This window comes from Cupressus sempervirens, chromosome 6, assembly GCF_028749045.1.
Source record: "Cupressus sempervirens isolate cs-2001-9-10 chromosome 6, ASM2874904v1, whole genome shotgun sequence".
Lineage (NCBI taxonomy): Eukaryota > Viridiplantae > Streptophyta > Pinopsida > Cupressales > Cupressaceae > Cupressus > Cupressus sempervirens.
Window position 1 is genome coordinate 517,446,760 of NC_143123.1, and position 27,575 is coordinate 517,474,334.

The 27,575-nt window shown below is 34.0% G+C and overlaps 1 pseudogene; it reads left to right on the top strand.

Annotated features, from left to right (window-relative positions):
• Positions 1 to 26,949, top strand: LOC149553301 (protein CTR9 homolog pseudogene; annotated as a pseudogene).
• The last annotated feature ends 626 nt before the right edge of the window (positions 26,950 to 27,575 follow it).

A 27,575-nucleotide genomic window follows, 5' to 3' on the forward strand; every position in this document is an offset into this window, starting at 1 on the left:
ATGAGAGCAAGAGAATCCCTACTAAAAACTCTTCTAGGGAATGAGTACAGGCAGGTAAAGTCATTGTCAACATCTCATAGAATTTGGAAAACAATAGAATCTACTTTTGAAGGTGATGATCATGCAAAAAGAATGAGATTACAGACTTGTATATGTGCATTTCAAGATGCTATAATGATGGAAGATGAATTTGTAAGAAGTTATATTGGTAGAATATCAAAAATGGTTGGAGGTATTTAGTCTCATGGTGGAACTAAGGAAGAGGATGAATTAATTTGGAAGATCTTGAAAAGTTTGACTCCACCTTTCAAGCCAATTCTGCAGATGATTTAGCTAGTGATGCCTTGCACTAAGGATTTCACCAAGGAAACATCACTTGGCAGATTATAATCAACAAAATTGTATTTGTAATAGTCTAGTGAACTTGCTAGAGTCAAAATAGCCTTTAGTTCCCTAAACATTTGACCTGATTTGACAAGGAGTGCAAGCACCTATGGAGATTTTGCTAGTAGCATCAAAGCTAATGAGGACATGAAGATTGATGAAGGAATAGCCCTTTTGGTGAGAAGAGAAAAAGATGGTAATAAAATCTTTAAATGTTGGACTTGTAATGAATTTGGTTATTATGCATCTAAATGTCCTAAAGAAGAAAAGAAGTATAAGGGAAGGTTTAACCTTAGAAGAGATAGAGATAGAAATTGTTTGTATGCAAATAAAGATGAAGAATCTGATGAGAAAGGTCAAAGTGAAAGTGATGATGAATTTGGATTTGTGGCCATAAGAGAAGATGATCTTGATAGAGAAATTAGAGAAGAAAGAGATCTAGTTACCCAAGTAGAAAATAAATCTAACTGGATAATTAACAGTGGTTTTTCACATCACATGATTGGTGATATGAATAAGTTTTCTAAGTTAAAGAATCATGATGGAGGAATTATTAGAGTCGGTAACAATGTAGCTTATCATATAATAGGAATTGGATCCATTACTCTTGATGTTAAAACTAGCAATAATGATGTCTATTTTGTTGATGGATTGAATCATAACTTGTTGAGTGTTGGACAGTTAATGGACAAAGGTTATCTGTTGCAGTTTACTGAGAAGACCTACACTATCAAAGACAAAGATGGTAGATGATTGGAATTGGCACTAGATCTAGAGGTAATGTATTTTAGTTGAATCCTACTAAGATGACATGTTTGGTAGAAAAAGTTGTTAACAATTGGTTGTAGCATAGAAGATTTTTTCATATAAACTTTGATAATATTGTGAAGATTAGTATTACATTTGTAGTGAGAGATCTTCCTAAGATTGTTAAGCCTACTAATGTTGTATGCAAGGAATGTATTTTGGCTAAGCAAGGGAAAGTGTCTTTTCCTAGCAAGAAGTTCTCTACTGTAGAGAAATTAGAGATTGTTCACACAAATCTGAGTGGTCCTACAAGAACCACAAGATTCTATGGTGAAAGGTATTTTATGATTTTTGTGGATGATTTCACTAGAATGATGTGAGTAGCATTTCTTAAAGAGAAATATGGAGCTGTTGAGAAGTTTAAGATATTTAAGAATAGAGTTGAGAATGAATCTGGTGCTAAGATTAAGTTTTTGAGATCTAATAGAGGAGGAGAATTCACCTCTAGAGAATTTAATGTATTCTATGAATAAAATGGAATTAAAACACAACTATTTGCACCTAGAACACCTGAGAAAAATGGGATTGTTGAGAGGAGAAATAAATCTATAGCAGAAGCAGCTAGAACAATGTTATTTGAGAATAATGTTTCTAAGACATTCTAGAGAGAAGCAATAAACACAATAGTATATACTCTGAACAAAGTATAGATCAGAAAGGGTATGGACAAGACACCTTCTAAGATATGGTTTGGACATTCACCATCAGTCAAATATTTCAAAATATTTTAGAGAAAATTTTATATTAAGAGAGATGATGAAATTCTTAAATTTAATCCAAGAAGCAATGAAGGTATGTTTCTTGGCCACTCTTCGAAAATTAAGGTTTATAGATGTTTCAACTATAGAACGAAGACAATAGTTGAATGCGCAAATGTTAGGATTGATGAGAAATATAAAATCAAAGAAAAGATGATAGATTATAATTCAGATGAAGAAGAGGATTACTCTAGAATTATTAGATAGATTGTTGAAGTTTTGTTTAAGACTAACAATGCCTTGTAGAATAATGTGCTAAATTTTGAGCATAGAGGAGAACAAATTTCTAAACCCAGAGAAGAGATAAGAGTTTAAATGTCAACTCCTAATCCTAACAAAAATTTGACAAGGAATCACCCACTTGAGAAGATAATTAGAAGTAAAGACAAAGGTGTTATGACAAGGAACAAAGTAAATGAGGAGATATGCTTGTTGAACCCAAGTGTACAGATGACGTAGTCAAAGATAATCATTGGATCCAAGAAATGAAGGAAGAATTGGATTAGATAATAAAGAATGATACATTGGAATTGGTTCCTAGACCAAAGACAAGAATGTGATAGGAATGAAATGGGTTTTTAGGAATAGCATGAACAAGCAAGGAGGAGTTGTGAGAAACAAGGCTAGACTTCTTTATAAATGTTATTGATAGTGATGCACCTGTAGCAAGGATGGAAGAAGTAAGGATACTCTTGGCATATGCAACAAATAAGAAGTTCAAGGTATATCAGATGGATGTTAAATTAGCATTTCTAAATGGAGAATTAGAAGGGGAGGTTTATATTGAGAAGCCTAAAGGATTTCCTTTGTCAAAAGATAAAGATGTGGTATGCATATTAAAGAAATCTCTTTATGGTCTAAAGCAAGCACCAAGAACCTAGTATGCAAGGTTGGACAGTTACTTGGAAAAGCTTGGATTTGTTAAAGGTTTAGCAAATAGTAAATTTATTGGCACACCTATGATAACTAGTCACAAGTTATCTAAGAAAGATGTGACACGTGTAGTAGAGAAAAAGAAGTATAGATCAATGATTGGAGGTTTGCAGTATCTGACTTGTTGGGACTCTAAATTAAAGCCTTGATTTTGAGTACCATTGAAAAATCAAGTCCTATAAATGCTTTTTGATGCATATGTACTAATTGGATATACTTGTGAGGTCTAAGAGGTGTCTAATGTTTCTAACACATTTGATTTAGTATATCCACTCATCCCATGAAGATAAATTGCCCTTCTGAGCCATTATGTGAAGTCCCATTTTGAGCAACGTTTAACTCTACATTGTTTCCCAAGTGTCAAACAGTGACATGAGGCCATGTTTGTAATTGAATATCTTGCACCCAGTAATGTTTCATGACTCATTGCTTTGGGAGTGTTTAGTGTCTAAACGAGAGAGACCATATTTCAGATTTGAGTCATTTTGGATCTGTTTGACTAGGTTTTGAATCCCTCAAAGTAGGTCATTTCTTGTTGTCATGCTGATGCAAATTGTTCAAAATTCTAGGAGGCCCTATTTGACTTGTTATAATTTTGACCCAGTTGACCAAAATGCTAAAATTCCTTTTGCATTGCATTTTAGAGGTTGGAGAATTTCTATGTTTTGAATTTGAGCTTATGACAAATCCATTTGATTAGTTTTCAAACGTGATTCCTAATGTAGTTTGTAAAGTTTTACTTGTGTCATAAAATGTAGATTGATCGATACCCATGTTCATGATGCCATATCTTTGAATCCATGATAGGTGAGATTGAATGGATTGTACCACTATGTTCTACACTGAAAATACTTCAAGTGTGCCAATTTTTGAGTCTTGAGAAATTAGTCTACACACTTTCCTAGGTCCATTCCATTTGAGAAAATTGCTTTTTTACCATTGTTTCTAGTCTGCAAAATCTAAGTAGCCCACTTTGACCATTTGCTAAATGTGTCCTGTTATTCATCATTAGCCCTAATTAAAGATTCATATTTTCCTCATGATAGTGAACTAACACCCCAATTTTTTTTTCCCCAAGTTTCAATTTTCCCAGTTTTTGAAGCCAAATCTCAACGCGATTTATTATTTTCTGACATGTTTTCTTGTAGGCAATTCTAAGAAAGAAACTTTAATGGTCAATATATTTTGACTAAGAATTCATCATGAGATGAGATTCGACAGGGCAAGAGTATGCAAAACAAAGAATCAGTGTGTCTATTTTCAGAGCCCAATCAGGTGTTTGGATTAGTTTTTTAAAGCTAGCCGACAGGCCCTGTTAGCAAAAAATCACAGCTTACACATAAGATGTGAAATGAGTTTTAATGATCAATTAGTATTTGAAATTAATCCCAAATAGTATCAGATGTTTAGTAGATCAATTTGGCATTTTAGTTGTTTGAAAACAAAACAAAAATTAGTCAGACCCACTTCGAGGCCAGACTAATCTCGTCAAACTAAAATGATGTTTGGAGATAAGGATACTTTGATATGAGGGCATTATTGCAAGAGAAATTAGTGAGTAGGGTCTATTTATGATAAATCATGAAGAGTTTAAATATGTCAAGGTATGACCAAACATATTAAAAAATCTACCCACTTAACTCAGAATGGCACTGACTTCTATAAGAAACATATGCCTCAAAATGGGCATAACTTAGGTGATAAGGATACAATTAGAAGTTCAAGCAATTTAGGGAATAACCAAAAGAGAGAGAGAATATTGGTTGAGGAACACCCATCAAAGAAGGTATTGACTTTAGCAGATGTTTTCCACATGGAGAGTTAGGATATATAAACTTCCCCACCTTTTTCAAACTTGGAAACAATGCATGGACGCATATCTCAAAAATTGGACAATGGCATTAGCATTTCACTACCAGAGAGGTCTACCACTAAAGTATCCAACAAGAGTGGAAATTGGTCCCATTGTATTGGAAGCTGCTGCAATCATGGTGGCTAATGTTCTCATAGGGCTAAGAGGGGTTCATCTTATTGTGAAAAACATTTACCAAGTTCATTGGGACTCCCCCATAGATATAATGAATCAATGTTGAATGATATATTCAAAAATACACTAAATGAAGAATCACAACATTTTAACTTCAAAAATATTTTGGATAATTATATGAAATCACAACTTAATGAAGGAGGTGATTGTAATATAAATTTAGAAGACAAGGGATTGGATAAGATTATTGTTGAAGCATCAAAAGATCCATAAATTTTGTATGCCCATGAAGAGGTGGCCACAGCAATGCAAAAGGACTCTCATGATATGAAGCTACTAACAAGTAGAAACAAGGTGGGAGACACCATCATGGAAGACCCACGACATGCAAGGAATCCATGTTTATAGAGCTTTCCAAAATATGAAAGGGAAGAGGAAGCCATAAAGATGTGAAAGGAGGTAGGATACCCATGCAAAGGCATTGTTCAAGTTTTTGAAGCTGACAAACAATAAATTAGTATTCAACATTCCAAAAAGAAAATGAAGAAGCCACTCCACATTGAAAATATTAGATGTAATAATTGTTGTTGCTCTTTTTATAATTTGTTGTCTAGTTTTGGGAGTTTTGTGGAGAAGGAAGTTGCAGAGTAGAGTAGGATTCAAACAAACAATTTGTGAACTATTCAAAAAGGTGGAGCACCGATGAATCTCACATGAAGAGCTTCCTGTAGCACCGAATAGTTTTCACAACTCCAATACCTGGGCTGCTATGAAGGTCCTCAATTTAATGCATGAGTAGTCAGAAAAGATTTTTTTTTTAGAGAAGAATGTGGGGCATCTCTGCAAGAGGAAAATGCAGAGTGTGCACGGCTTAGCGACCAGCCAAAGTTAAGACTAGGGGAGGTAGTCCACATGAAAGGAAGCCCATGTAAAAAGGGAAAGACCATTGGCTATAAGGGTAGAAGGAAGGAGTAACCCACTACAAAATAGAGGATTCATGTAGAGGTGGGTGCTGGCATTTGGTTGCTTGTGTAGGGCAGAGAAATAGATGGAGATGAAATGTTTTCCCTCTCCAACAAAAACATAAGTCATACCTCCATTACGTGAGCTACAAATATGTGCGTTTCAAACCAATTATTGTGAAGAGTAGTTTGAAGTGTATGGGAGCCGTTGCAATTTATAGGTTGACATTTGTGCTGCTATTAAACCATGTTTTGCATTATAAACTTGTATTTATATTTTCTCTCCCAAAGATCTCTTTTAAATTTTGGGGCCACGATTTATCTTCCATATGACTATATGCAATTTTATTGCAAGGTTTCATTTTGAAATGAGGCATGGCCTACTATTATAACTAAGTGTTTCTATCAATGTTGCCATTGCAACATTATGGTTGGCCTTTTTTGTGCTTAGTAGATTTTGAACAAACCCACTTTGAGGGATTTAGATTACAAATGTGAAGTGGTTTTCTTATCCTTCATCCAGCTCTACATCTTATTGTTTCAAATATTGGAGATATCCCACATTGGGAACATGGAATCTTTTCCAAATGTTTAAATATAAAAACACACAATAAGTTTTTTGTCTCAAAGACATCACCTTTTAGAAGGTAGTTGCTTGCATAGCATGGCCGGCCAGATGCTGTGGAAAATGAAATTTTGACCGACAAAGCAAAGTAGGTGCCAAAAAAGTTGAAGATTTCAGTGGTCCCCATGTTGCCATTAGAAAATGGGAAGTTTCATTGGCAAGCAACATGGCAACCTCCCAAAAAGTTGAGAAATTCGACGAGAGGTTGTGTGGCTAATCTAAATAGCTTGAGCAAATTAGAGTCTGACACGTGGCATTGTGCAGGTGACCAAGGGAGATATAAGGGAAAACTTTAAAATAATATCTTTTTCAGTTTGAACATTAAATTGAAAATTTGGAAAAAAATTAAATTAAAATGATTTTCTATAGTTTATACTATAGAAATATTTTCAATTTTATTCATTTTAAACCAACAAGCCATAGTCCTAGGCCAATTTTTCAAATGGCCACCAAAAGATCAATTTTGAACTAAAATATGGACTCCAATATACCATTGGAACATGGACGAGATGAATTTCCTAAATATGGGGTCAGAATTTGCACAAATGTTTAGTGGTTCAATCTATAAGCAGATTTGTGTTTTTTGGGGCATTCTCAGCAAAATGGGCAGAATTCATCATTGAGCATTAAAATTGGTTAGGGGGCAAATATAAAAGCTTTTTGAGACCTAAATGTAGAGATAAGAGATTCTAAAAAGTTATCTTTCCTCTAGAGGCCATTTAACTAATTTTTACCTTTGCCTTAATCTTAGATCTGGCATCAAAATTAGTTATTGTTCCATGAAATATCTAAGATATTTTATGCTTTTGGGTGGCAAAATGATTAACGATTTGATTCACCAGTTTTAGAGAGTGAGAGAGTAGAAAGATGTTTTGCATCTACAGATGGAGGTTTTCCAACTGGACACATGTCAGACATAGAATAGATCTAGGAATTCATCCTCTTCTATATCTTTCTTTCTCTCATTCATTATAGGGGTTCTAGTTTTGGAGAAGTTTCTCACTACTATGATACCAGGTTGGTAGTTCTCTCTATGATATCAGAAGGGTTCCAATTTTTATTGTGATACAAGGTTGTTGTTTGTTTTACTTCTTGTCTAATTGAGTAGAGCTCTAGATATGAAGGCCACACATCCACTCTTGTGCAGATTTTCTTTCATTTTATGTCTTGTTTCTCTAAGATAAATGAGAATTGATGATAGATCATGTGACATATCTTGAGTTTCATTTAGTATTACCAATTTAATGTATTTGGTCTTTCCAAGGATAAATACAAAAGGGAGTTTACAATGAATTATCTATGGTCTCTTATTTTGTCTCCTAATTCTTTATATGTTATTAATTTTTTGATTGAATGAATAAGATTCATTGAATCTAAGGTAGCTTGGATGAGTTGTGTATCATATATATTGTTGCTTTTAATTCAATGAGTTAAGTAAATGCTTTGATGTTTTTATAGGGTTTCTAGGTGTATGGAGGGGATGCTAGTAAGGGGAATTTGGGGATTTCAATTGACAAACTTAATTGTAAGGCAATCAAGTTAGGTCATCCTACTAGTAGTGACTCTATGTTGCAATGGATAAGACACTGATCACTAAATCAAATGCAAGCTGAGATGAAGGTCATTTTCACAAATCTCTTTAATGAAAATCAATTCAATTTTCCATGTTCTGTAGTGGGCTGAAAGGAATTAACCCTCACTTAGCTTATGGGTTCATAGGTTACACTAGTAAATTTAGGCCTAATTTACGATGCGAAAAGGTCTCAATTTTGACACAAGTTGGTCGCTAAAGCCACCAAAGTCGTTGTCAGACAAATTTGGTTAGTTTTCTGCCACATTCATTTTGCGTCAAAATTTTGACTACATAAACATCGATTTACTGACACAAATTTTGTCCATTTCTCTATCCAGCCTAAACTGTTATTTTCCCAATTTTGACGTAAACTTGGCCAATTTTGAGTTGGAATTCCGACGACAAACCCTTAGCTTTTGATGCCGGAGCCATACTCGCGACGTAAATGGTGCTAGTTTGGTGTCTCAATTGCGATGAAGATTGGTCACAATTGAGACCAACATATGTCACAATTGAGACACGCTGGCCCATTTTTTTAAAAAGTTTTGCTCTCATAGGAGCGTTCAAAACTGCACAAAACTTGATTATAAAGCGTAATTGCTTGATGCATGAGAGTTAAGGTATCATGCACATTTCTTCCTCCACACCATTGTTTCATTCGTCAAATGATTTATTTTATACAAAACAATGGGAAGGAGGAAGAAATGTGCACGATATCCTGTTTCCATTGAGCAATTATACCTTACAACTCAAATTTTGTGGAGTTTAGAAGGCTCCTATGAGAGCAAAGGCTTTGCAATAATTGGCACAACGCATCTAAATTTTGGTTCCTACAGGGAAGAATAAAATTAGGAAATAATTATTTATCAGGAATGAAAGCCAATAATTTCTTCTATTTTTCAAACAGATAAACGTGACAAAAAAACTTACAGTCCCAATCACATCATCATAAGAGCGCATATATAACTATAACTATAACTGTCTAAAACCAACATAATTTACAAATATCCACAATTCAAATATTATCCCTTGATGTTTTCTTTAATAATGCTCCAATGCCTTAGGGCATTTAGTTAGAAACTTCAAAATTAATGCTATCAAGTTAGATGTGATTTCATAGCCACCAAGGATAAGGTCCATAATAAGATTCAATATCTCTTCATCCATAATGTATATTAATGCTATCAAGTTAGTTGTTATATTAATAAGATTCAATATCTCTTCATCAATATACCTCTGGTTCTCGATGGAGACATGCTCCAATCAATAGGAAACGTCATCATGAAGCAGGAGGTGAGGTTAAAGGATTTTATTGAGGCATTCAGAAGTTAATTACAAAGGAAGAGATTTTAGCCTGGAAGAAGTTGTGGCCAAAAGAATCGCTAGAATGATTGATTGTTACATTAGAATTATCTTCATTTAACATTAAAGCTGCATGCATATTGGAATGGCTGACATCATCATTAAGTGCATTTGATGATAGCACATTTGTTTAGGATATACATAGAGAATTTCAAGAGTGTTGTTGACAACTTTTGTATTTCTTTTGGCTTTAATATTGATGACTGTGTTCCAACTATTTTGGGCTAATATTTGCTTCACAAATGGCCGATGTATATGAATCTTGTCCCAATAGAATGACTTTTATTGAAGTTAACCATAATGTATACATATATTTGTAATCATTATAGTCAGGATGACAACTGTTGCAGTTCACTTGCCCATTGAAGAGTTGATTTTTTTATGACGGCACAACAAAATGTTCTGAACCATAGATTGCTTATCCTAAAAATCTTTCATCATCCTCTGAAACTAATCAATAATAATGCAATATATTGCAGTATTACCTATTTAAATTATTCCTGCAAATGAGGAACTTAATATAATTTGATTGAGCAACCTTACATTTTGTACGTCGCCATTTTGTATCATACCTAAAACAAAAAAATGATGGTGCCATGTGATCAAGACAGCAAAAATCTCTATGGAATGTACAAACCTTAGCACTAGACTTCTTCTCCATCTACGAGGCATTCAATGCTGGAGACAGAACCTTGTATCTACTCCACAAATAATGTGCTTACTAAAGTTGTTGCGGCAAAAAGTTCTCATAGGTTAGTTCTAATCAGGTTTGGTGAATAATATGTGAAAACATCAATACAGCCAAGGCACTAATTTTGCCCCATTTTCCTCATGTATGAGAGCCTTGAAGAGAAGCTCGAGAAATTAGTCGTATGGATTAACTTAATAGTAGCAAAACTGAAGAGAAAAATTGTTGGCGGTGAACTACTTAAGCTACAAATACAAGAAAAAGATTGGTCGCAATGTATGGGCTATCCCAAGTGGCAAAAATGGTCATAGTACAGTGAAGTTCACAGTTTCAATTAATCTAATTTGTAATTCAAAAGAAATTTCACTGTATGGAAATATGAGGGCTTCTTTTACAAACTTTTTTTCATTTATAAGAATTTTAAGAAACTTTTTTTGTCAAATTTTAAACCAAAAGGATTGCATTGAGCTAATGTTTGAAACTCTACAAAGAGGAAATTGAACTAAGGCATCCAAATCTTAACACACTATATTATAACAATTTCATAGTTAAGAGTTGTGCTTGTAGACAACATCCAAATCTTATCTGGTGGGTGCCTCTCATATTAAATTTTAAAATTATTTTTTTCTAGTTCAACATGAAATGACCTTTCATGTTGGTTAGTCTGCTAACCCTAACTCATCTCATCTAGGTCATATCAGATCTTGATAAAGGCTAGTTTGCAACAATTTAACTTCTAATAGCTAGTTTGTAAAAGTAGTTAAAATAACTTGTTAGTAATACAATTATCTTCATCAAGAGGTCTAATTTGCATTCTCAGTACAACACTCGCCCAAATATTCTTTCAAAAGGTATTTAAACAACAATTAGATCTTGACAAAATTAGATATGAAAGTGGAAATGACAATCAGGTCATGTACCTCTTCTTCATCTCATTTGCGCTTGTTTTCCTTAACCTTTTCGTGAAGATTTCCAATGTACTTATCAAATATCTCCCGACAGAAGCTTTCATCACTAATTGCCCTGAATATTCATATCCAATATATTTATAGCTACTACTAGTGTAAGGTACATGATAACTACCTTTAATTACTCACAATAAGATTAATTCCTAATAGTGGCTCTTTTACCTGTATGCTTCCGCATCTTTGAGAAAAGGTATGCAATCCTCCCATTCTGAGGAAGCAACAATTTCCTAAAATGGAAAAACAATATATAACTAATTTATCGTTACATAGATAGAAATTTGTTTATGATAAGAATAGAAATTCATTCATATTCAGGATTTTTAATGTACAAAACTCTATGAAATTTTACTCCAGGTGTAAAAGTAGTAGAGGAAAAAGAGACTACATTAGAAGGATTTTTTCCAAAATGAATAATGTAAACCTTCAGAGAATAAAGCAAAGCCGTGAAATCATCTGCCAGCTTTTCCCTCCTTTTTTCTTCTTTCTCTTCCTTTTCCTTTACTTGTTCAATCACTTCTTCAAACACAAGTTGCAAGCAATACACAGGATGTCAATAAGACCTAACAAAATCATATATCCCAAAATAACTTGCATTACTTTCAAAATTTGCAATTGTTTCAGTTTAACCTAATAAAAATCCATTATCCACTAATGAGAACAGACTAATGCATTTGTGATAGCGATTCACTTCCAGCAACTACTTACCAGTGCAAATGAGTCAAAATATAATATAGCTGATGCAATGATCGAATTAGTTACAAACCAGAGTCATATGGAACATAAGGATAAGATCCTTGTTTGTATAAATAGTAGTTACTAGGAACATAACAATATGTGACAACATTGTTCAAAGGAAAATACCAAATACTTTTATTGTGAAGTCTTCTATAGCTGAGACAAAAAATCTAGAAATGTAACCAGAACAAACCTTAAGATTTGTTTCAGATGCAGCAGCCAAATCATATTGTTCCCCAATGGAGGCTTTGAACTTGTCAAGAGTCCATGCTAATGTTATTGCGAGTTGCAATCATTACATCAAAAAGATTACAATATATTTTACATCCAATGGAAAATCTTAAAGCACAAAAGGCACACCTTTCCTGACTCCATAGCATCTTTTATGTTTGATTTTTCCTCCTAGTACTGCCAAAGATACATATTCAAAAAATGGTTACATCAAAGGAATCAAACATACATTGCCTTGAGTAATAATGATTGCAAGCCTGATTGTGAAAGTGCAATTAAATCTTGCAATCAAATCATTAAAATATATGCAACTTTCTTACCTGCTTTTTCATCCCTTCTGCAACATCCTCAAACAAATCCTTGGGTGGTGAACTAGATGTATTTGAAGCAGGCTCTTTGCTTTATGATCCTCCATTTGTTTTCTTTATCAAAGAACTGGAGGATCATAAAGCAAAGAGCCTACTTCAAATGAAGTGTGTCTTTGTCGTAAGCAAGCCAGTTGCTTTATGATCCTCCAGCAATCTTCGAAATTCATCCTGATTTTTACGTTCTTTTTGGCACAGTTCTTCCTGGATTTAAAAATATTCAAGTCATTCCAATATACAAAAATAAGACAGATGAAAACTATGGAAGCACACTACTCTCTCATTCTAGACAACCTTTTGAATCGTTTATACTTCTTCCTCCTCCAAATCAGATATAACACATCAAAATGTTAGGATGTTCTCAGGTCATTAGGTATGATAGCTTTTGGAAAGATAAGATGCCCATAACCGAAGCCATTATCCACATAATGACAACAAACTATTCCTCAATCAAGATAAAAAGCAAACAGCTTTCCAAACACAGGCATTTCACAGCTATGCCATCTCCAGCGCGCCTTCCAAATTTGAGTACAACAATATGGGTTCTAAGATTACACCAAAATCAGGTCCAAAGAGAAAGTCAGATAAATTTGCAGGTTAACATGTGTATTCAACACAAGATCACAATTTCCTACAGGCAAGACTTTAAGATAGAAAAAAAAGAATGTGAATTTGAGATTTGTTGGGATACCTTGCAAAGTCATTACAATTTCAAAGATTCCTGACTTCAGAATTCATAAAAGAAATGGAATAATGTTTTAAGGAAGATCAATTGGGGTTATAAAACCCAAGCATGAAATTGAGGAATAGGACAAAGAATGAAATGTCATTAGTTTATCAATCTAATTTCATGTTCATGTTTTCTGCTCACCATAACCTTCCTACCCATCTCAAATATTATAATGTGAGAAAATGCCGAAAACTCACCTTGGTTGAGCGACTTTTCCACCCTTTTGATTCCCTCCACTATTGAAAGAACTAAAATATATCAACAAATTAAGTGTTATTGAAACTACTCGAACAAATGAAAGTGAAAAGTTAACAAATTTTGTACAATCTAAGGGATTTATTATGAATTAAGTAGACTTCGAGATCATTTGATTTCTAACATATGATAATAGATCACACTATTGAAACATTGATATAACAAGCATATAATATATTGAAAAATAACAACAAAAAGCATTACATATTGTAAAAAAAAAAAAATGTACCAGAGATACAAGGGGTGAGGATGCCATCTCCTATAACCATACAAGTCCCCACAAGGGCTAGTATTAACAAACATCTCTTGGAAAAGTTACTCTGTTCAATAGCTTCCTTTATCCTAATGGCTCTATTGGGTTGTCTACCTACAACTTCAAGTGTATATGAGGAGAGTTTCCTGTCTTCTTCCTGGTGATTGGGTATCATGCTGACATTTGCATGGCGGCAAATCAAAGAATAAAGAGAAAATGTTCCACCTGCAAAAGAAACCGTCCCTTTAAAGTTAGAACACATGTTTTCACATCCAAAAGATCAAACTTTGACCTAAAAACAAAGTGAAACTAGAGCTATTATAATCTTACCATCTCCATTATCATTGGCCTACAATATAATGAAGACATATTTGATGAGGGGAAAAAGAGTGAGAGAATATATGATCAAAGACAAAGCCCCAAGAACGTCATCAGGATGTTTGATGCCATCAAGAAAAGTACTTGCATACACATAAAGTGTTGATGTTCCTATGTCCCCATAAACCACACCAATACTCTGAAACGCCAATTGCACAACTGCAGCCATGCTCAACATCTGAGAAACAATATTTGTCATAAAGCGATGTTAGAATAGTTACTAAAATGGTCATAAATTATGTTGTTATAGTAAAAGAATACTTTAACTTAAGAGAAAAAAACTATACAATATTAAAACATGATATTGTGCTTTAAAAACTAAAAAGGTACCTGTAACGAAGAACTTCATTTCGACTTGCTAATTGGTTGTCACTATTAACTATAGGCTTATCTTTAAAGTTTGAGCTTCACTTGGTTTCAAGAATAGTTAAATATTCTCTACTTAACAGGGCCAACCACGTGAAGGTGGAAGCTCATTTGGCCCCTCCCCCCCCCCCCAACATCACTCTAAATTCCCCATTAACATTTAATAACATTCAATTCATCTATTTTTGAAATAGAACATTCAATCATTATAATCACATGATAACATTCATTAACACATAAAATTCATAAACACACAACATTCACGAATAATTCATTAACATGCAACATTCAAGAGTAAGTCATTCATGAATAATTCATTAACACAATATTCATTAACAATATTCAAGAGTAAGTCATTCATGAATAATCATCTCTTTTTTGTTTTCTTGCCATTTCTTTTTTTCATAAAATTTTTGAGGAATATCAATGTCCTCATTAGGATCCCCCTCCTCTACTGGTTCTAACACATGTCTCCTCCTCATTCATTCAAGAACACCATGAGGCTGCTGCACCAAAGGGGGTTCCATTGCAATAACAAGTACTTCATGAGGTTAAATTCCCACCATTTTATATTAGTGAATTACGAGTTTTTATTTAAGTAAAAGAACTATAAATCAAAAAATTAATTTAAAAGAACAAAACATAGATTTTCTTTACCTGAATGTGCCACATGATCTACCTGTTGATCAGTTTGAACATCCTCTAGCACTCGTTCAGCATGACATGATTCTATATCCTCAACACAAAAAGGTTACACCAAGTTCAATTAAAGATGTTAAATTGTATTAATAATTACATAATTAGTTTTAAATAACAAATGAGCACCTCCATCGATAGTACGATGCACATCAAGGGCTTCATGATGCTGCATATGATCTGTGTCAGGATTAACATGCTGCATTGCAATGTCATGCACATTATTATCAAATAAATTGTTGCTCAAGTATTCAATTTCTAATATATTTTTTGGCATATTTACCTATGCACATGATGCAGGAGACTGTTCGGTTGGGGCAATGGAAGCTTGCCGTAGGCATTCAACCACCGCTGCATAGCCTTGCTTGAAGGCAATTTTTTTGTGTTCTTCTGTGGCCTCTAGATTAAAATCAACGCCCTACATTTTTTTATTAATTAAAAAAATTATTTGCATTTTTTAAATAATTTTTCTTTGTAATTCATTTATTGCTACTTACAATGCGTGCTTTGATTTTCGAATATCCCCCAGAGCCAAGTTTGTGTTGCCCAACCTTTTCTAGCCTCGCCTTTGTTGCCTTTGATGTGTCTTGCAACCTATGAAAAGTTTGAAATATGTTAGATGATATAAAGAGAATACTAGAATCATTGTGGAAACATTTACTTCACTTGGGTTTGATGTCTTTGGAGGAAAAAATGCGCCATATGTATGGGTTCAATTTCCTGGTCAAAATTCATGGGATATTTTTACTAAGATCCTTGAGAAAGCACATATAGTTACAACTCCAAGAAGTGGGTTTGGACCCGTAGGTGAAGGTTTTATAAGGGTGAGTGCCTTTGGTCACAGAGAGAACATATTAGAAGCTTCATTTGTCAATATATCTTATGTAGGATTTATGCCCAGATTGAGATTGAGATTTATAAGCAATTGCGTCAGCATATGAATTACATACCTTTCATATTTACAATAACAAAATTTAAATACCAAAATTGAGGATTATGCATGGTAGTATGTTGGAGAAATAACTCCTATTTTAGGGATTTTGACAAAATAGCATAGCGAGAAATATTGAATTCAAAAGGATGAGAATGTGAAGGAACAAGAGGTGCAGGTGAAGGTTCAAATCACATGAAAAGTCATTTGTACACACTGTGAATTTTGTTGTACATTATGTTGTATTTTAAGAGTGCTCCCCCAAGGTAGATGTGTTAGGCTTGGTAGTTTGTCTCTTTACTTCACTGATATATGTGTTTGAATTAGTCTACACACAAATAATTAACATGTTACCAAAGCTGATATGCCTTTTGTGAGCTTGCAAAGAGCTAAGGAATGGAAGAGAAAGATTGGAAGTAGGGTGATATCATGAAAAATCTCTTAATGAGTTTCCATCTTTACAGTTTCCACAGGAGAAAAAGCAGGGATTCCCTAAAAAGGATAATGTATTGGTTGGGTATAGACACATAATCCATGTGATCAAAGCTTTAGCAGCAACGAAAAATACTAAAAAAGAAGAATGGATTTTAGATGTGGTTCGAAATGCTCAGCTTTAAATTCTTTAGGATTCTCAGAATACATTGTTATCTGAAGATAGAGATTAGATTTTGTGATGCTTCACACTTAAATCTGATGTATAGTGTATATGCACTTCTTTTTTGATATGCAACAAAGCAAAAAATGGAATTGATGACAGTATAAAATAACAATCACTAATGACAACATTATATATTGTTATCATAGTTAATAGAATACTACAGAATATGGGATTTGATATCTTCAATGATGGATTTCATCAGGATTTACATGTAGATTAAGTGCAAATTTGATGCATACATGACCCAAAAGAAAACAAGGGATAGGAAACTCAAGATAGTGAGCAATTATTGTAAATGAAAGGGAAAGTCAACAATTATAGTGGTCAAGGCGTTGTCTATTTTTATGACTCAAAATCTAACATGGTACATCATATCACAAGATTCGGTTGTCACAACTTTGAGTAGGAATTTCTTAGTTGAATTAGAGTTTGAGTTCAGCGAAGATAAAATTTGAGAAAAGAGCCCATAGGAGACATAGGCTCTAAAATTTGTCACTAAATATGAATAAAGGGCTTCATTTTGTCAATATATCTTATGTAGGATTTATGCCTAGATTGAGATTGAGATTGAGATTTATAAGCAATTGTGTCAGCATATGACTTACATACCTTTCATCAATAGATAGATTAAATTGGGTTAGTTGAAATTGTTGATACTGAAGTTGAACCCTAAATTTGCTCATTAATGTACTAGTAGTTAATACTATTGCATACCTTTTTGGATTTTCTGGTGCACTTTCTTTTGGCGGACGTTGCCCTTTCTCCTTTGCATCCAAAATAAACTCATTCTAGTCCCTCACTGAAACAAAGGGAGGATGCTTGTACTTCGGGTTGTGGATGAGGCTCTTTCTATATGTGTCCCTCACAACCTTGAGATGTCTGGCAGCTTTTTTTAACAATTTCTTATGATCAAAAATATTACTACCAAACTCATGCTCTATATCTTTGATGAGCTCGTCTTTTAATTTTTGAGATTGGTATTTCCACCTTTTAAGAAAAAACACAAAATTGTTAGATATAGCTAGTATAAGAAAAGACTCGAATGAAAGGAAAAATGTTGCACCAATTAATGATATGAAAAAAAATAGAGGGATAAAATTAGTTTAGTTATGATGTACAGCAACCTATTACATATGGTGGGCCCGAATCTTTGCAACATGAGGTCATAAAGCCTCCTATAAAATGTATCATTTCCTGCAAAAAATGTCATGGGATAATTAATAGTAAAAACCATTAAAATGAATCATATGAAAGAAGACTCCCACTTTTGGTTCTCTGTAGAAAACAGGGTCATAATCAACACAACATAAACATTGGTAACTATAAATAACATATGTTGTAATCATTAGAAATGAACACAATAAATATATAATCAAATTTCTTGCATATGTTAATAATTTATCTTAAGTTCGCTAAAAATTACATGATATGTGTATGCTACAAATAACTTAGAAGACAACATGAATAATATGCAACATCATAAACATGAACAAATTTACCTTATATATGGAATGCAAGATCGTCAACTGAAGGGGTGATGACATTTGTAGTCATTGATTATCTTCTTCTTCTTCTTCTTCTTCATCATCATCATCATCATCATCGCGATCATCACCATCATCATCGCCATCATCACCATCATCATCGCCATCATCACCATCGCCATCATCATCATCATCATCACCATCATCATCATCATCACCATCACCATCACCATCATCGTCATCACCATCATCTTGATCTTCATCATCTGCTTCTTCATCATCTTCAATATCTTCTTCTTCCATAACATTATACTTTATCGGCCTTCCTCTTAGATCATGTCTAACAAAAAATGACCAACCCTATTTATTTGGAACCTCTGAGTAAAACACTTGCTCACATTGGCTTGGAAGAACATAGGGCTCATCTCCAACTGGCTCAAACGACCTTGTATTGATCATTGTAAATCCATTATCATGTTGAATAACCGTTCTATCTGGATCATTTTGATTTAGTCGTAACCTATACCATTTGACAACAAATAGAACTACTTTGAAGGTGTTAAATTCATACTCAATTATATCATCCAAGATGCCATAGTATTGATTTTGAGATTTTTGAGGATGTATGTCGCTTCTAGATGATATATTGGTGACCTCGAAAACTGCAGTTATCCCAGAATCATAAGTTTTCTTTGTGTCATCCAACCTTTTTATGCAAAATTTGTGGCCATGATAGTACATAGCTTTGTGGTGCTTGACCTGCAATTTTTGAAGTTTGTGTAAATTATTTGCATCATGAGTTGATATGAAACATACGTCAAGTTATGATCATTAATAAATGTCTACGTACCTCTCCACCTCTTAAACCATTTAGTAGATCAACTACCATCAGCATAACATTGGAATCTCCATTACGATGAGCTTCTGTAACCAATGAAGCAACACCTTCTCATGTTAATGAGCAACCATTTTTTTGACATCGTTCAATCCATTCTATCATCCAATCAATATTGTTCACAATATACAAATGTATTGCATCCCACTCTCGACCACCTATTTCAAATAAATACACCAATTAAAAATAAATTATATTGAAGATTTATATGAATTAATTAACTATAATAAAATCTTAGATTTACCTCTCACTTTCCTTGATCTACCTTTGCCCATCAAGTACTCCCCTTCGAATTTGTCAATTGAGTTGGGATCCCAAATATGATCTACATGGATGTTTGGTGCAAACTTAGGAAGATATTCAGTAATGTACACCATGGTCTGGTATACCATATATCCCTCCACCATAGAACCCTCGGGATGTGCTCTTTGTCGAACCAAGCCTTTCAAAAATTTCAAGTGCCTCTCAACCATCCACATTGACCTAGTTGGTACAGGTCCACACAATTCAATTTCCTCAACTTGATGTATGAGGTAGTGTTCTTGTGCATTGAAAAAACTTGGAGGTAGACACTTTTGCATTTCACACATCAGAAGAGAAATTTTTCTCTTCCAATATTTTATATCTTCTTTATTGATTTCTTTAGATGACAACCACCTCATGTATTTTCCAAGATCATATATAACCTGTTTGACATTGTTGGCAAAGTGGTGTGGGAGAGATAGAGGTAGAATGTACTGCAATATTTGTAAAATGATCTTGTCAATATTTTATAAAAGAATGCAATTGAAACTACATGCAGTATATAAATATATAGAGAATACAAAATAACATGAATTACCTTAATAAATGTATGCTAATCATGTGTTTTCAACCCTAGCCTAAATTCACTTTTATTTGATATGACATTGTTTATGTTCACAGCAAATCCTGTGGGAAATCATTTTTTTTTATGACTTCTTTTATAGCATTGCTCTGCTGCTCTAACAATAACCAACTAAGGGCACTTGTATCAATCCCATCTCCATTTTTATTTGGTCGAATACCATTTTTCATTGCATGGTTGGATTCTTCAATGTCACTACAAGTTTTGACAATTTGATCTTTGTCATACCTTCCATCCAAGATTTTCCATAATGTCTCTGCTACATTCTTTCCAATATGCATAGGATCAAACAAATGCACAATTGGGAGTTGCTTGTAGTACGACAACCTAGTAAATTATGTAGGATAAATTTTTAGTCCTTTTGGAAGTTGGACATTGATGTCTTGACGACCTTCACAACCATCAATCACATCATCAGTAAACAAAACACAATATCGAAATATAAATTTGAAACAAAAAGCATCAAATGGAATCACATTACGTCGACAATTTATTTTAATGTATGCCAACTTCCATAGGCGAGGTGTCATTCTCTATGGCTTTGATGTAGTCTATTCTAGACCATTGAAAAGATGTTTTTTGGTAATTTAGTACTTATGATTTTTGTGCAGAAAGTGTCTATTCTCATCAAACACCTGCTTTCTTAAACTTTTGGAATGACGAGATTTTGTCTTTGGACCACAAACTGGACATGAAAATTTACCCTTTGTCTGAAGACCTACAAGATTGTGTATAATTGGATTAAATGTGTTAACTTTGACATACCAAAAAAGAGGTGTCAAGAAGAGAACATACCACAAAAATGTGTTAGCCCAGGGGCATCGTGTATTGTCCATACAAGCATTGCATGAAATTGAAATTGTCTTTGTCCTATTGGTCTACAAATTTCATACATAGTAACCCCATTCCATAACACCACCAACTCGTCACTAAGGGGTTTAATATATATGTTGATATCTTTGACTTGGTACTTACCTAGTTGAATGAGCAAAAACATTACATAATTATTTTGACCATTTGATGGATTAGTAATAATAAATTAATTTTGATGACCACTAAATCAAAAAATACCTGGAATAATCAGTGTCGACATTATGTGCTCTCTCTTTATGGACAACCAAGGAGGTATGTTATTTTTGATAACAAAAATAGGCCACACTGAGTAAGTAGATCTCATCTCTCCATAAGGATTGACACCGTCTGCTGCCAATAAAAGCTTGAGATTACGAGGTTCTTCTTTAAAGTGTGGCCATTTTTCCTCTATTTCCTTAAATGTCAAACCATCTATAGGCATTCACATAATTTCATCTTGACTTCTATCGCATGCATGGTAATCCATAAATTGTGCCAAGCTATTGCACTTGAATAATCGTTGCAGATGTGGAATAATAGGAATATGTTGAAGAACCTTGTGAGGCACCTTTTTTGTTAATCAATCTGATTGATATCTACTGATATGACAAGTAGGGCATTGTGTTGCAAATTCATGCTATTTATAATATATAATATGATCGTTTGGACATGCATCTATTGTTTGATACTCCATTCCAATATCTTTCATGATGGCAAATAATTCTCGGTACGAGTGAGGTAGAATGTTTGATGGTGGTAACAAACACTCACCTATCAAGCTATAACCAAAAATATAATTTCTTAATTTAAAGAATATTAATTGCTACACAAACCCAATGTTAATTGTAGGGGAACTATGAGTAAAATAATGAAAGAAGATGGCATACCTTAACATACGTGTCATTGCTACATTGGATAAACCATTCATTACCTCCAAGTTCACCAATAGCAATATAGTGGCAAGAAGAGTTGCTTTGGAGCCTTCATATAGGGGCTACTCTGCCTTCTCAAGTAAAGGTACATCAAACTCTGCATCATCACCACCACCACCATCATCATCATCATTATCATCTTGATCATCGTGATCTTCATCATCCTAATCTTCTTCCATGGTATTATTACCTTCTACTTCAATATTCACACCTCCATGTTCCCTTGTTTGGAAATCTGCATTCTCCAAATTGTCATGGTCCATAACATGAAACTCAAGGATGTTGACCTATATGAAAATGATGACCTTATATTAACCATGACCATGATGTCATCATCAAATCATGTCTCATGTAATTTATAAACTATTAAAATACATACCAATGGGCGATACTCGTTTCCCCCTTCAATGTGACCATGTTGCCTACAATGTTGCTCAGCTATTGTGATTAGATATCTTCAATTCTTTAAGCCCTTACACATTTTGCAAGGACAATAACATTTTCCATCACCTTTTCTTTTTAAGTTAGACCACACTCTAGCAATTGCCTCCCTATTTTTTTGTGCGTTGATATCATTAGACATGGTCTTTCTTGAATGGAATGACTCATTGGTGGAAGAAGGATGATTTGTTTGCAACCTGCAGATGGAGTAGTAAGAGGAAGAAACATATAAAAAGGAGTTAGGTCTCTAAACGAAGTAGGAGTTAGGACATGCTGGAGTGGGGTCAGCCCAAGATATTTTGGAATCTTGAAGAACCTGGTAAAGGGTATCTGGAAAGGTGAAAATAAAAAAGTATTTTTATAGCTACAAAGGAGGAATCAAGAGCATTATAAATAATGAAGAAGAAACTTAAATCCATCCAACTTCACCTCTATTTACAATTTGACCTTTCTGCAAGTGAAATATGACAATATACAAAATTTCCAATCACATTTTCACTTTAAAAAGAACACCAAATATACCTTTGCTACAATATCTTCTTCAAATTCTTCACTATCAGATTCTTCAGAACTATAAGCTCCTGTGCAGAAAAAAGATGAGATGTACTAAGTAATTTTTGATGGGCAATATTTAAACAAATCGACTATCAAAAAACAATTTATGAAATTCAGTTGCTTTATTATGTATTGAAGACTTGGCAAGATATTCCCAAGTCTATCTATAGAATGCCTATCTGCATGGTTGTTTGCAAATAGTCTATTATGGTGCCACTTTTGAACAACAAAAAATGTCAATGGGGCCTTAAATTCATTGACTATTTTTTTAAGAAAAATCTACGGCGAGACTTATTTTTTAGATGCATGATCAGAAATAATTTCCACATTGAAAAGTTTTATGAGAATTCCTAGGTTCAACAGCTATGCCTTTTCTAGGGCTTATATCATCTCTTTTTTTGAGCTTATGCAAGTTACAAAGTATGAAAAGGGTAGACTTTAGCAATGGCTATTGCTTTTGTTATTATTCCATTGTTTATTATTTTTCTTATCTCATATCTATGTTTATTTTACATTTTTTCATTTCCACATAAATTGTGGCTTGAGGGGCCACACCTTTTTATATTGATTTAAGAAAAAAGATCACACATAAGGGTGCATCTATAGCTAACTACTTAACATCTAGAATCATATTAACAAAAAGGTTCATATTCATTCTCAAACATATTAAATTGTACATCATCATAGCCACCAGGGCTAGCCTCCAAGAGCAATCTAGAAAATTTCCACTATTCAGAAGGGTGACAAGAATCATAGTCCATCTTGCAAAAATCATTTTCTAGACCGATACACAAGCTTTCTCAAGAGTATAGAGAATAGCCCAAGCTTCCATCTAATTTTTAGAATGAGTACTTAAGGAAGTAGAAAAGAAAAACTAAACAGGGCTTAAAGTTCCACTACTAGTACCACCCATTCCTATTGGACATGGATTACTCCTTCAAAACCCATCTATATTGATTTTGAGGAAATCATTTGGGAGGGGAGACACTAACCTAAATGGTTCACTTTCTTGACTTGCTAAACTCTAGGACCAAACCTATTTTGTGAAGAAAGAGAAAAGCATTGAATCCAAGTGATTAGCAATGTGGAGATCCAAATGAACAGTTGACTGAGATAGCTCTTGTTTCGACAGACCACCCTCTCATGAAATCTCATTCATATTATAATCTTGCATGATCTTATCATAGCAAAGGTGATTATGAAATTTCTGGCCGCTACTACTATTTGGCATCCTCAAATTACATGTTACGCTTTGATGTTGATGTTGCCATTCAGAAGTTTTCAACTTCAACACTTCAAAAGCAAAAATGTACTGCTGATGAGGTTATGAAAATGTCACCTATGAAAATAAATGTTACTTATACAAATGTCAGTTATGACATCTTGTACATATGTTACTTATTCTAGTGTCACTCAATCAGTATCGCTTTTAAAATTTGTAAAACTAATATTGTTCTTCAAACTTACTCTTTTGTTGGTTTAGAGTCAACAATTTATTTTTTAAAATTAAATATTTAAATATTGGAAAAGGTAGAAACAAGTACTTATTGATTTAACTCAATTTATAATTGTTATTTAAATATTTCTTAAAATAACATAATCCTTAATCTTTTTTTTAATTCTCTTCCAACTATCTCTATTTAGTGCCTACCATGTTTATGTGCATGTTTTTTATGTGTTTTGGATAATAAGTCTAATTTAATTTGTCTATGGACTAAGACCTTAAATTATTGAGCTTCTCTTTGTTTTGTGAAAACTATAGCATTCTCTACTTAACAGGGCCAACCACGTGAAGGTGGAAGCTCATCATGGCCCTCCTAGGAGTCTCTTATGACCCTTTACGACATTTTAAGATCTCTAAGATTTATTCTTAGGGATCGTAAACGGTCGTAAAGGGTCATAAGAGATCTTAGGACACAAAAACTAAGAAATATAATTGTAAGCATCATGGTCACATTTTTTTGGAATCAATGTAATTGAGTTGTATACCCAAGCGACGAAGTGCATCTAGAGAATGAAACTACAACCTATTGGGATTGAGACAAACCTTATAAAACAAAAGTAGCTAGGAATGATCGCTTTCCAATATCCGTTAAATAGATTTGTGGGAGGACCTTGTATTCATGACCTAAACCTTGTATTCATGAGCTAGGAATGATCGCTTGCCAACAGTTGTTGAATACATTTGTTGGAGGACCTTGTATTCATGAGCTAAAGATGTATTCAGCAACTATTGGCAAGTGATCATTCTTACAGATGAATTAAACTTGGAATCGAAGGTGTGGAAGTTGCTTTGCATTGCTTGGGTACACAACCCAATTACATTTCCAAAAAAATGTGACCATGATGCCTACAATTATGTTTCTTAGCTATTGTGAAATCTACATATTTGATAGGAGAAGCATTTGAAGTTTATGTTGTGAATCCACTAAATAGGGTCAAGATTTGATTTGGGAATGTTGGTCAGATGATCTAAGAGAAAGAATGGACAGACAGATGGAGAGAGAGATAATACAAGTGGTAGAAAGAGCCATGCCATTTGCAGGATGCCACCATCCTTTTGGTAGATCAAAGGAAAACATGGTAAGGACTATAATACACATTGTCCTCAAGAATATTATCTAGGAGTCTTTCTATCACTTGTATTATTTATCTCTCCATCTGTCTCTCAACTCTTTCTCTCAAATCATTAGACCATACTATTTAATCTTGCCAGGCTGTTTGAACAGCTACATGACACTGAAAAAGAAAATCTTTTGTATAGGCTAATATTGTTCAAGTTTCCTGATTATGTGGATGCATATCTACGACTTGCAGCCATGGCCCAGGCTCGAAATGAGATCCAACTAAGCCTAGAATTGATTGAGGAGGCACTTAAGGTGGATAAAACCTTAGTAAATGCGATTACCATGTTTGGAAACCTGGAACTGAAAATAGATGATTGGCTTAAAGCAAAAGAAACAATTAAAGCTGCACAAAATGTATTAGATGGTAAGGATGCTTATGCTGACATTAATTCTCTTGGAAATTGGAATTATTTTGTAGCTTCACACAATGAGAAGAAGGATCCAGATGTGGAGGGAATACATCTTGATAAGGCTAGGGAACTATATTGTAAAGTGTTGGCTCAGAGACCTAGAAATGTCTATGCTACAAATGGGGTAGGCATTGTGCTAGCCGAAAGGGGTCATTTTGATATTGCAAAGGAAATTTTCACACAGGTTCAAGAAGCTGCAGCAGGAAACATCTTTGTTCAGATGCCTGATGTGTGGGTAAATCTAACACATGTTTACTTTTCACAAGGACAGTTTAGGCTTGCAGTGAAAATGTATCAAAATTGTTTGAGGAAATTCTATTTTGGCACTGACACCCAAATTTTATTATATTTAGCTCGATCACATTATGAAGCAGAATAGTGGCAAGATTGTAAAAGAACATTATTAAGAGTAGTACATTTGGCACCCTCAAATTACATGTTACGCTTTGATGTTGGTGTTGCCATGCAGAAGTTTTCAACTTCAACACTTCAAAAGCAAAAACGTATTGCTGATGAGGTTCATCAAGCAGTGTCTAAATTAAAGAATGTGCTTCATGTGTTTAGACAACTACCAATAGTGCCAAGCCCTCATACACATGGCTTTGATGAGAAGAAGATAGAGTTGCATGTGGACTACTGTAAACACTTGCTTGATGCTACCAAAGTTCACAGAGAAGCAGCAGAATGTGAAGAACAACAAAGCCATCAAAAGCTAGAAGTAGCACGCCAACTTGTCCTGGCTCATGAGGCAAAATGAAAAGCTGAGGAAGAACGAAGGGTTATGATGGAAAGGAGAAAGCAAGAAGAAGAATTGTGGTAGGTGATGCAACAAGAGGAGCAATTTGAACGTGTGAAAGAATTATGGAAGAGTAAGCGTAAGGATAGGGATGATGATGATGATGAGGCTGGTCAGTATGAAAAGAAAAGAAAGAAGGAAAAGAAGAAGGATAAGGATCAAAAGGCTTATGATTCTAATATGGAGGAACCTGATATTGCCATGGAAAATGAGGCGAATTATATGAGTGATAAGGTAGAAGCTGATACAGAAAATGCCCAAGATCTTCTTGCAGCTGCAGGTCTAGAAGACTCTGATGATGGCGAGACAAATTCTCCAGTTTCAGAAAAATCATGAAGGACATGTGCATACACTAATTCTGAAGATGAAGAACCCTTACAAAAATAGAGTCCGAGAGAAGACAATACTTTTGATGATGATGTCTAGGCTTCCTGAGGACTAACTAAACAGATTCCAAGAGAAGATGATGCATAGAGTGATGATGGATAAGCTACCTAAACATTTAGTCAATCAAATATGCCTTGTCCCTTCCCAATCTTTTTGACACTATTCCAAGTCAAAAACATCAATTGAATCATCTGTATGGAATCTTTTCTTTTTTTCCATTTATTGTTTTATATGGGCAACCTATTCTTGTCCTTATTCTAGAACATTTTTTGTGTTCTTCAATGTATATGCTTTATCTTCCTATCAGATTCTAGATTAGAAGAACACACAATTGAAAATAGATTATCTATTTTCTTGAGGTTTAACCTAACAGATTCTAAGATAAGATGATGCATACAATGACGATGGATAAGATACCTCAAATTTTAGTCAATCAAATATGCTTTGTCCCCTCCAAATTTGTTTGACATAATTAAATGAGATCTATTCGAAAAGCCTCAAATGAATCATCTGTAGGGAATCTTTACATTTTTTTTTTATGGCAGCCTATACTTGTCCTTTTTTTATATCATTTTTTGCGTACTTCAATGTATATGCTTTATCTTCCTATCAAAGTAACAAGTAGTTGGTGTTGTTGTTTCTATTAGTGTGAATTATGCAAAGTA